The sequence below is a fragment of the Rutilus rutilus genome (genome assembly GCF_951802725.1).
Source record: "Rutilus rutilus genome assembly, chromosome: 18".
Lineage (NCBI taxonomy): Eukaryota > Metazoa > Chordata > Actinopteri > Cypriniformes > Leuciscidae > Rutilus > Rutilus rutilus.
The window spans coordinates 7,017,609-7,030,420 of record NC_140231.1 but is presented as its reverse complement, the minus strand read 5'-3'; the positions used below and the strand labels follow the sequence as shown (position 1 = coordinate 7,030,420).

The 12,812-nt window shown below is 42.9% G+C and overlaps 1 long non-coding RNA gene across 2 annotated transcripts; it reads right to left on the bottom strand.

The window, feature by feature from the left end:
- Positions 1-1,216: 1,216 nt before the first annotated feature.
- Positions 1,217-2,010, bottom strand: LOC311276905. 2 transcript variants are annotated; one of them, XR_014625141.1, is made up of 4 exons: positions 1,947-2,010; positions 1,636-1,753; positions 1,396-1,501; positions 1,237-1,306 (listed from the first exon to the last, which is right to left on the bottom strand). It is a non-coding gene; the product is annotated as an uncharacterized lncRNA (long non-coding RNA). The 2 variants fall into 2 exon arrangements; XR_014625140.1 differs by having other exon boundaries at positions 1,217-1,501.
- Positions 2,011-12,812: the final 10,802 nt, after the last annotated feature.

Genomic DNA, 12,812 nt, shown 5'->3' with positions numbered 1-12,812 from the left:
CGGCTACAATAATCTGCCACGCAATTTCGTCTAGCCAACATCTGACAATGTTGGGTTCAATCACGCCCTGCACACCACACATACTGAACAGTGTTAAATTTGACAAATACTGTTCGATAGAACGGCTTGGTTTGTTACCACAGTAACAGTTATCTGCGTGCTTCCTCAGCGATGAAGTTCCACATTTGCGGCTATCCGAAAATGCATGCAGCAATTGTTTTCTTCAGTTTTGTCGACAACTTTACCATCTCCACTAGCTATTATTTTCTTCACCTCCTCAGCATCCATCTCGACGACTGCAAGCAGATCGCGCGCGCGGTTATGATGACTTTTTAAAAGTGAAAGTAGGTATAGAGACTCCTGGGAGGGCGTGTCGCGTGGGCACAAATAAACTGATGTGGATTTTAAATTATTTTATTAACTTGAAATACAGGCATATTTTTGTAGATGTGTTGCTAAAAATGTGCATATATGTTTTACGTTTGCACGTGATTGTTAATTTAAGCCCGTGTTTAGAGTGTTTCCCCCGTGTCCGACCCAACCTGCACCCGTTTGAGCAAAATTTGTGGGTCACCTGAACCCGTGCAGGACTCGGTCGCACAAGTCCACACAGTAAAAAATATATTTGTTGACTCACCATTGCAGTTAATTCTTCAGGAGGAACGTACGTGTCTCTGCGTACAGAGCGGGGTCACTAAAGAGGCGTTTTCATCCGAGAAACGCTGTGATTGGTGGATAGGATATGGAGCAGGCGACTGACAGCGACATAACCAATCACAGTGTGACAGACGCTTCACATAGCACCAACTGCAATGTTTAATTTTAAATGAATGTAACTGGCAGTTTGGCACACGTGGGTGCTCGGTATTTTCCGTGGGTGCTCGAGCCCCGGAGCACCCACGGTATCGGCGCCTATGGTAGGAGTGACCTTTAGGTAGAGGGAATTGATGGAAATATGAAAAAGTGATTTAGTATTCATGATTAAGTTATAAACCCAAACATAATAGACAGAGCGAGAGAGAGAGAGAGAGAGAGAGAGAGAGAGAGAGAGAGAGAGAGAGAGAGTTTTTCTTTGCTATACCATAGACAGACAGGCATACATTTTAGAGAATATGTCAAGACTACCATACCATCCTCACGTCTGGTCTCTCCCAAGGCAGGATGTAGTCCTCTGTCAAATTGGAGGCCAACTCCTCATCAATCGTATACACTGCAATAGCATTGTACAGCAGGATCTTTTGACTTAGTTTTTTTTTTTTGTATTCTCTTATTTTTCTTCTCTTTCTTTGTCTTGCCTGGTTGCTATCTGCAAAGTGAAATAAGAAAACTATCAGGAAAACAGAGTTTTTGTTTGTTTGCATTTGCAATGTGCCATTTGAATATCTGTCAACCAACCATGCTGATGACAGAGGTCCTGCTTCTTGCGTAGCAGGGCCACTATGATGCTCTCTATCTCAGCCCTGAGTTCCTCTGTTGCTCCCTGTTGTGTTGTGCTTCCTGGCTATAAATAGGTAACACAGTTAAGCGATTGTTTCATTTGAAAATTTCTGATAACCTTATCTAGTTCATATTTGAACAAAGTAATAAACAGTTGTATGTATTTGTGAAAATATTTGAGCACTGCGCATGATTTACCTGTGACTGCCCACTGCTGAACATCACACACTCACTGCTGTGCTGTTTGTTTAGTGATCTCATTCTTCTGGCGGAAATCACTGAAGCTGGCAGATTCCAGCTTTGCCCTCTCGGAGATCTTTAAATCACACAAAAATAAAAAAATATCATGCAAGCTTTCAGCCAATACCGGGATCAAGAAATTCCTTCATCTACAGTTTATAAATGAATGGATGAATAAGCTTATTACAGATGGACGGACTCCAGCTCTGCTGTTTGTTGTTAAAATGTATGTTGTGACAGGCAAGAGGATCATTTGAAAATGTCCTTACTTTGATGTATCTGTGGGCCAAGACTTTGTGAAGGTTCTCTGTTCTGTTACACCCCGTGGCCTGTTGAGTGAGCATATTCTCTCTCCCTGATTGAAAAAAATAAATCTGCATGCATGATTCGATCAATTTACATGGGAAAGACCATTGCAGTTAGACATGACCTAACACAACAATTACTTTAGTGTGAGGAGAACAGGAAAATAAAATTTTAGAAGTCAAATACCTCATCACAGCGTATGGTTTGTAATGTGTCATACAAACCTGTCTTTGTCATGTACTTTGTGACAAGAGCTGCCCTGGAAAGAAAGCTGTTTACCTAGATAAAAGAATACAGAAATTAATGTATTCCTATATTACATTACAAAAAACAACAACAACAAATAAACAAAAACATATGTATATGTGAACATGTAGCCATAATATTAAAAATAAATTGTTTAAATCTGATCGTCAACTAGCTCTCCACCTTAGAATGCCATGGAAACTAAAACGACCACACCCTTTGAGCCATAGACAACAAAATTGGCAAGATCAATTTTTCAAAGTTGGGAACAACGCTGGATCTTATAGTGACATGCATAGCCAACTGGGCCTACATTTTAAAACCTCACAATGTTAGGCCAGACTTTTCATAGAATCCCATGAAACTTGATGATTTTGCATTGTCACCACCAGCATTCAGATCTGTTATCTGGCCTGTGTCCCAACCAAAATGTGTCAAGGATTTTGTGTGTTCTGCACAGTCTGAAAATTCTTGTTGGCTGGTGTGTTAAATGGGGGCCTACTGGTGGGCTGGGAAGTCAACCATGGCCTACTGGTTAGGGCCTTGGGCGTGTGAATTGTTCGAATGCCGACCAGGAGGAAAGTGGTTGTGTGGAAAGTGGCTGAACGTCGCTGACCCGTCCACATCCACGGCTAAGGTTCCCTTGAGCAAGGCACCAAACCCTTCACTGCTCCCCGGGCGCCGTAGCAGCTGACTGCCCACTGCTATGAGTTAGTGTGTGTCACCTCACTGTGTGCTGTGTATGTGCGTCTCTAATTCACAGATGGGTTAAATGCAGAGACTGAATTTCCCTAACAGGATCAAAAGAGTGTATATACTTCAATAGTGCAGTGATTAATTTCATACTATAACTTTAAAATTATATTATATATATATAATATTATATCATAATCACAGACTTGAAATTTAATTGCCACTAATGCTAGATTGGAATGATAAAAAAAAACAATCATTGCTCAACTTTTCACATTAGCTGCTGGCTACTGTTGCATCTGAATTTCAGTAATTTGAGGTACGTCGCATTTTGCTCTATGAGCTTTGGCATGCATTACACTGAGAAATGGCCACATTTCGATCAGCGGCTGAAGATCTGATGATTCTTCAGTCACTTTGCTCAGGTATGGCCAGTACCTAAAAAGAAGCACAGCATTAGTAGGCATTAACCAACACTTTGCTTGGCCATCAACATAAAATGACTGAAATAAATAGGCACTTGTCATCTAATGTACAGTAGGTTGACCTAGTTTCAATATGACAGAGAAAAATTACCTGCAGACAACATCCATGCAGAAGAAAGAGACATTGGCCCTCTCTGACAATTCCCTCTGTAAAAACATTGGGAAGGTGAAGACCTCGCAGCAATATCCCGTGTCTGATACATAAGAGGACAATATGGTTGATGATCAATTTACACAATAAGACCTGTGGAAAACAAAGCTAATCAAAACCCTCTATTCAAAGCGTAATTCCATTTGCACACACACACACACACACACACACACACACACACACACACGCACACGCACACTTTTTTTGACATCTCCTTGCTCGCCCTGAACCTTGAAACGCCACATGTTCCACTGTTATTTGCCTGTTAAGTCAGATATCACTCGTCTTAACAAATAAACACAAAAGACACACAAACATAAGCAGTAGATATACTGTCTTGATATGCAATATTAGACATACTCTTGTCATGCTGCTGCCTCTGACGTTGTTAAGAAAGGCTGATACCTCCTCATCTTTGGCAAGAAATAACCCCTTGTACAGAGATGGTTCCTCATTCCTGTCCATTAAAATTGATCACACAAAAAAAAAAAAACTCTTTTAACTGACCAAACATTACTCTACATGCAACTATTTATATGACAGTGTTGTGGTTTTGATATTGACATTAATGTCTGTGTAATATGAACATACCCCCTTGATTTTATGAAGCGATAATGTTTGCGATTGCCATCGCAACACACTGCCAACATTCTGGGTGACACGCTGGACAATAAAAGTAATTTACTTCATACATCACCTCTTCTGTGTGGTTGCAAAAACAATATTCGAAAAAACTTTTCTGGAACGTATCTGCACAGACATTCCCTGGCTATGACATAAAAAAAAAATATTAGTGTTTACAGAAAACAATGATTCAAGCAGATTTACCCTTCCAGCCTGAACAGAACGGTGCTCCAGTAGCTTTAAAAAGGCATGCCTTGACATCGAAGGAGCAGATACTTTAATGTGAGCAAAAGCTTCGAAGACTTCACACTATATAGCACCTGGCTGTTTGTTGTGCTTGGCCAGTAACGGTACTTAAAGGAACACTCCACCGTTTTTTTAAATAGGGCTTATATTCACATTCTTTCATACATTTACATAGGTGGGTAAATGCATTTTTGTCTCAGTGCATGCATTGTTTTAGTTTGACAGGGTCGGCGCTAGCTTAGCTTAGCACAATGAATGGAATCCTTTGTTGCCAGCTAGCATGTCCTGAGTAAAAGTGATAATTTTTAAAAAAAAAAAAACACGTAATTGTGGGTAAAAAACTTACTTCTTGTGGCCTGCGTATTCACAACGAGTACAAATAGCGATGCAAATTTACACTAGGTAATTTCTTAGGCAGATATTGACTTGGGACTATATTATGGGGAAGCACAGGCGAAACACGGCTACTTAGGTGAAGCACTGCTACTTGGGCGCAGAGATATCACCCAACACATGAAATCCCACGACTTCCGTCAACATACCGGTGTGAATAGTAGCTGTCTGGCTATTTTCCCAACAGTACATGAATGGCGATAAACATGGCTGATTTTGTGTGAGCCAGAACCATACCAATCTACAAGAGTTTACAGAAAATGAGTGGAAATAGAACGACAGGAGGAGGTTGCGATCGCTCAACAGCCTGAGGACGTGAGGATGAGAGCCAACACGAACTGGTGGTGTGAATGTGGGGGAATATGCCGACTGAAATAGAGTGTCTGTGCTGTGGCAAGTGGGACAAGTTTCTGCCATCGATAACCAGGCTCAACGTGTCAGATCAAGATGAGCGTGCCCGCAGTTGTGTCACAGCTACCGCGGATTTCACGGCGTTGATTCATCCGGCAGTACTCGATATTTTTTTTTTTTCGGTGTGATAAAGTGAACTGGAAAAAACGCCCCACACCGAATAGACCAAATGGACAGCTGTCCACAGAGTAAGTGATTATTTTAAACATGACACATGTATAGTAAACTGCTTGTAGCCTTCTCCTCTCTAGTAGTTATACTAAAACTCCTGAGTCAAAAGAACCAGGCTAACTCGGTGAGAGAAATATAGCTAACTTAGCCCTCAGTCATTTCATTTTACAGGTAACGATAACAGCGATTTTTATTTTAGTTTGGTTGATCATGCTAAACAGGTTGAATTCAACATGAGGTTATACTAGAGGAGGCTAACGTTATTTGAACCGTAGTCTTCTCAGCATCTATCGTACAACCGAATAAAGACACAGATTAACATAAGGAAGAGTAATAAAAGACAACTTACATGTGCACTTTGTTCTGCCTGTGCTTTGAAAATAGATGGGATGGGGACAGCCGTATGTTTCAGACGTAGTACTGTCTTTCTGGGCCCATATTCCATTTTCCTCCGGTGCAAAATGCTCTTTGCAAACACGATACTGTTTGATTTTGTAGAGAGGCGTTGAAGTACAGATCTCCAGAGCAGCTAGCCATTTATTTCTCAGTTCTACATTCGATGGAATTCTGTGAAACATTACATTCGTGTATGTCCTTTGCTTGTTCTCACAACCTTTTGCTTCGCAGATAATTACCATGTTTGCTGTAACTGTAGCTGTAACTTCTCAAAAAAAACAATCCAAAAGCGAAGACACTCGGTGCAGGTCACGCGTGTTGTTCTTCTGTGTTTTGACTCGTTGCACACCGGTATGTTGACAGAAGTCGTGGGATTTCATGTGTTGCGTGATATCTCTGCGCCCAAGTAGCAGTGCTTCGCCTAAGTAGCCGTGCTTCGCCTGTGCTTCCCCATAATATAGTCCCAAGTCAATATCTGCCTAAGGAATCACCTGGTGTTAATCTGCATCGCTATTTGTACTTGTTGTGAATACGCAGGCCACAAGAAGTAATTACGTGGGTTTACATTTTTTTTTTTTTTATCACTTTTACTCAGGACATGCTAGCTGGCAACAAAGAATTCCATTCATTGTGCTAAGCTAAGCTAGCGCCGACCCTGTCAAACTAAAACAATGCATGCACTGAGACAAAAATGCATTTACCCACCTATCTAAATGTATGAAAGAATATGAATAAGCCCTATTTCAAAAAACGGTGGAGTGTTTCTTTAAGAAGCTCTTTCACAAGGCAGGTAGGACAAACTTTACGGGGCAAACAGACATCATCGACCTGTGAAAAAAGAGACACATTAAACGTGTTTCACAGAATCAACTTTTTCCAACTCAACTGTCCATTATTCATTCATTGTAGTTTTTGAAATGGCATTAACATTTGGTAATTGGTATATTTCTCAAGAGAAAAGCTTTGCCTTGATTGCAATTGTTAACTTCTGCAACAAAACAAAAAGTAGGACTTTCCAAACTTACCATTCATGGTGACCACAGAAATATGCTTGCCAGTGGTGACCTCAATCTCATGGGTGCACTCACATATCGCCCTACATGCGGGCAAGGTCAGCTGACATACTGTAATGCTAAGAGGTTGTTACATTTTTCCTCAATTGAGAAGGTATATCTATACCAACATCTACAAAATAGACCACTCTACCATATGTCATTATCACTGTTTTCTTACTTATGGCGTTTTTCTACTACACAGTTCCAGCTCGCCTCGACTCGACTCGACTCGAGTTTCCACTGTGTAAAAGTTGTACCTGTACCTGCTTCCAGGTACTTTTTTCGATACCACCTCCGGCGAGGTTCTAAGCGAGCTGAGGCGATACTTAAATGTGACGTGAAAACACGGCAGACTGTTGATTGGTCAGAGAGAATCGTCACTTTTCACTGCGTCATCATTGCACGCGCCAAACGGAGTATCCTGAATAAAAAACAGCAAAAACAAAACCATCCAAAAACAGCATACACTCGATTTCCTCCATTGTCCTGTTTGTGTGGGTAGCGGGTGTGTCTCGTGCATAGACAGTAAAATAAAGGTCTCGCGTAGAAGATTAAGTCACAGCAGTTTCCTGCGGCGTCGCTATGACGACCAGGTACTATTGTGGAGGTACTATCTGCAATGGAAAATGGAGCGAAAAGCGAGCCGAGCCGAGTCGAGTCGAGTCGAGCTGGTACTGGTAATGGAAAAGCACCATAATAGCACGTTTCATAGTCAAAGACAAACAAAACCAATTTCTTCAGTCAAAGAGTGATTTAAATTAAGAGTTTAAACCTTTTCCATTTACAAAGTCTATCAACAAAGAATATTTGTGCAATTACTCTTTACTAGTCAACAGAAATTGTTGAATGAACATACCCTGCTCACAAAAGTGAGGCTGGCCATTTTCACCCATTATCACAGCTTTTGTGGAGGGAATAGGCTCCAGGTAGCCATGGAATAGTGCTTCCCTGTCGTGGAACACATTCTTTTTGTGAGCCTCCATGTCGCATCCTCCACATAGAAATTCCATGTCCAGTGGCACACAATCCAGGCACCTAATTACTGCCTCTCCAGCACTGCACCTGTGGCATTTTTGGTTGACGTCTCTTTCAGCGGACAGTTTAGCATTGAGTAGCACTGGCCTTGCTGCTTTTGCCCTCTTATCAGTGTGTAGCTGCCGCTGTGCCCATGCTGATTTTTCTGCTGCCACATTAACCTCAACTGAGTCAAGAGTGTCCCTCAACTCTTGAAGACGTGTTTCTGAAAAAAAATTAAAATAATAAATATCTGTTAAACAACCCTTCGATTGAGCAAAGGCATGTAGTGTCTGGACCAATCAGACACACACAAATTATTCATTTATTTAATGAATAATCCAGCAAACTCACTTTCCCAACAAATGCCTGTGAAACTTCCCCCAAAAACTAACATCCCAAATGAAGCTAACACACTGGCGAACCGCGGTGTCGTGTTACAGGACATACTGAGACTGATAAGAGTTTTACGACCAAAAGGAATTTCCAGAGAGCCGCAACTCTCACTTAAATTCTTGTAGAGGAAGAGAAATAAACCCTGAAATCCTATATATTCTCTATATAACCACTTGAGAAATGTGTAAACATGTATCTAATTTTCCCATCTCATGATTTTCCTTTTATGTGGTGTGGCTTTTGTATTCTTGTAAACTCTATTGGGTTAATGTTTCAGACTTTGCATATTATGGTTAACCAAAATCATATGTGTGGCATGTTTGGTCTCTATAAAATACAATCTTCGTCTCCGATTTGTTAATTTACATTACATTTTGCTAACTTTGTAACACATTAGTATTATAAGAATCTTAAAGATTCTTTTCTTAAACACCCAATGAAAGTACATATTCAAATGCCCTGCTAGAACACAATGGGTCGTAAAATTTCCCTCCAAAGGGAAATCTTCTCATTGACTCACACACCTCCAGAGGTTGTGCCATTTTCACGCTTTAAAGTCACTGATCAGCTCTTAGCTCTCGCTTAGTCCCTTTCTGAAATGCTGACGTGAAGATGATGCTCAACTAGAAGCTTCTAAGGACCCTCCAAGTTTGTCTTTCCATTCACCAAGGATACTCTGAAAACCACTGGTTCTCTCTCATCAAGACCACATCAGCAAAGATCAACTGGAGCCTCAACAGATTGCATCAGGACAGTTTCACGAGTTCACATGTTAATGAAATCTGATGTAGTATTATAATGCGTATTTGGCTTGCTGTCCGGGGGGAGGGCTCCGAGCTCGGAATTCGGCCCGACCCCAGAGTACTCCCCCCTATGAATGTATAGACCATGGTATCTATGAGCAGACCCAGCCGAAGTGAGGTGATGGGGTGGTGGCGGGAAGCTGAGAAATTGTCATGAGACAATTGTAGAGGGAAGGCTTTATTTATACTGGCTTCTTCTTGTGCTGATTGGATGATTACCTGAACATGCTCCTCCCGAACTTTGTTACATAAAACCAGAGGTGGGTAGTAACGAAGTACATTTACTTCGTTACATTTACTTGAGTAGTTTTTTGGAGAAATTGTACTTTTAAGAGTAGATTTGAATGTGGGTACTTATTACTTTTACTCGAGTACATTTCTAATGAAAAAACTGTACTTTTACTTCGTTACGTTGGGCGACGTTCCTCTCGTTACTTTATTTTAATGCAATATGTGTTGTTAAATGCGTAAGTGCGATGTATCTTTTTTCTGGACTGAATCGTCTGAAGCGATTTCCAATTCACACTCGACTCGAGTCGTAACAGGAAGATTTAAGGACATCAAGAGCGTTGGATGAAGTGGCCGTGGACCTACAGTACAGTCAAGTACGAGCAAATCATATATTTGCCAGCGATGAAGATCTTTATTAGTTGAACATCTTCGTAAGCTGTCTGCGAATGAATGATTCCACAGGACGATATATTCGATTTCATTTCACTCAGGTAATACATTTTACAACCAAACAGATTATTACGCCATGATAGCACTACTAGAAAGTATGACATTACCCGTTTTTTGGACATATACATTAATTTATACATTAAATAAGCTACCATTGCCCACCGTTTATGAACACCCGCCATCCCGCGGTAGTTTGTGTACATTGTTGCGCAGTGGCGTGCGAACTCGACTTGAAAACGAATGCCTTTATTGCCTGCCGTAGACACAGTTAACCAGTTTAAACATGCTTGCAGAAATATACATTTGATTATATTTTGGAGAACCGACAGAAGAAGATTCGTCGATGTTGTAGCTTTTGTGCTATCAAAAATACACAGAGGCAGGATTGCAGTGTTAGAACAACAACAGTTGTGTTTTTTATTAACTCTATGCGTCAGAAAAACGTGCATTAACCCAACCCCCAAACTCTCATGAACATCTTCTTAAAGGGGACATGTCCAACATGCGTGCGCCTTGGTGATATGTGAATTATGTCATTAGATCAGTGATGTGTGAGCTTGTATCTGCCGCTACACAGCTCCCCCCAGAATTCACAAGCACCGGCAAAAGCAGTTTGGTTGGAGCTCGAACTTGTCTCCCTGAACGTGTAACGTGATGCGAATTGGCAGAATCTTGAACCTCCTGAGCAGTCAGAGATTCGTTTTTGGAGGCTGATTCCTTGTTGGTCGGTGGACGACCTCTCCTTGGAGCCTGTGCCGGAACCATCGGCTGACCAAGCTCCCCATGAGCAGCTTTGAGTCGATCGACAGTGACTCGTTCTGGGCGTCCACCTATATCGACCAGAAAGGTTTTGGCTCCAGCTTCCAGAACCCGAAACGGTCCATCATATGGGGGTCTCAGAGAATGCCGATGAGCATCATGACGAATGAATACAAACTTAGCCTCAGATAGGTCTTTGGGTACCCAAGCCCCGGCCAGCCTATGTTGAGAGGTAGGAAACGGTTTGAAAGCCTTGACTTTGTCTAAGAGCGCAGAACGGTCAGAAGATGGACTCCAGGGCTTTGTGCTGTCTAGAATGAAATCTCCAGGGACGCGCAGACTCTGACCGTATACTAATTCTGCCGAAGAAGTTTGCAGATCCTCCTTGGGAGCTGTCCGCAGGCCCAGCAGAACCCAAGGTAGCCGTTCGGTCCATCTGTCATCCGTCAAACTGGCCCTGAGTGCAGCTTTAAGAGAGCGATGGAAACGCTCGCAGAGGCCGTTTGCCTGTGGATGAAATGCTGTAGTATGATGAAGCTGCACCCCTAGTATCCGAGCCACCTCTGACCACAGTTCAGATGTAAATTGGGTGCCACGGTCTGAAGATATATCCGACGGTGTGCCGAAACGTGCAACCCAAGTATCAACAAAAGCCCGTGCTACATCTGCCGTTGTCGTTGAGGTCAAAGGTACTGCCTCTGGCCACCTGCTGGTTCGATCCACCAGAGTTAGAAGATGGGTAAACCCCCGGGATGGCGGCAGTGGTCCAACTAGGTCGATATTGACATGGTCAAAACGTCGCTCTGGTACCTCGAAAGTTTCCAGTGGTGCCTTGACGTGTCTTTGAACTTTAGCCCGCTGACATGCTACACAAGCTGAAACCCAGTTTCGGACATCCTTCTTCAATCCATGCCACACAAACTTTGACGAGACCAGTTTTTGTGAAGCTTTCCGTCCGGGGTGTGACAAACTGTGGACCTGGTCGAAAACAGCTCGCCTCCACTGTCCAGGCACCACTGGTCGCGGGTAGCCCATGGAGACGTCACACATCAGCGTAACTCCTGCTTCCGTAAAGCGGACATCGGCTATTTTCAGACTTGAAACGGCTGTTCTGTATGCCTGTACCCCAGGATCAGAGTGCTGGTCAGCTGCTAAACGAACAAAATCTATACCTAAGTGCACCGCTTGCACTGTGGCCCTGGAAAGACAATCTGCCACCACGTTGCTTTTCCCTTCGATGTGTCTGATATCTGTCGTGAACTCAGATATGTAAGCCAGGTGGCGCTGTTGTCGTGTTGACCAGGGTTCAGAAACTTTAGACATGGCATGAACCAAGGGTTTGTGATCTACAAATGCTGTGAACACACGTCCCTCCAAAAAGAAACGGAAGTGTCTCACTGCCAGGTACAGTGCGAGTAACTCTCTGTCGAATGCGCTGTACTTCTGTTCATTCGGGCGTAGCTGGCGACTAAAAAATGCAAGTGGCTGCCAAACCCCGCCAACCAGCTGTTCGTGTACAGCACCAACAGCACAGTCTGAAGCATCGGAAGTGAGAGCAATAGGGGCACCTGGAACTGGATGAGACAGCAATGTGGCTTGTGCCAAAGCGAGTTTAGCGCCTTCAAATGACCTAGACATCTCCTCGGACCAGGAAATCGTTTTGTTTTTGCCCTGTCCTTTGAGGGCCTTGTACAAAGGATGCATGAGCTCAGCCGCTCGAGGAATGAAACGGTGATAGAAATTCACCATCCCCACAAACTCTTGTAGCCCTTTGGTTGTCTGTGGAACAGGGAATCGTGTAATGCTGTCGACTTTGTCCGGTAGGGGAACTGCCCCTTCGCCTGTGATTCTATGACCAAGAAAGTCGATAACGGCCAAGCCAAACTGACACTTGGCAGGGTTAATTATCAAGCCATGCTGGCTGAGGCGAGCAAACAGCAATCTCAGATGCGCCAGGTGTTCTGATCTAGAGGTACTGGCAACTAAAATGTCATCTAAGTACACAAATAAAAAGTCCAGATCCCGTAGGATTGAGTCCATCATGCGCTGAAATGTTTGTGCCGCATTTTTGAGTCCAAAAGGCATCCGCAAAAATTCAAAAAGGCCAAATGGTGTTATCACAGCTGTTTTCGGGATGTCTTCGTGGAATACTGGCACCTGATGGTATCCTCGAACAAGATCCACCTTCGAGAAAATAGTTTTCCCAGCCAGGCGGGCCGAAAAATCCTGAATGTGTGGAACCGGGTATCGATCAGGGGTTGTGATATCGTTGAGTCTACGATAATCCCCACAAGGGCGGCAACCG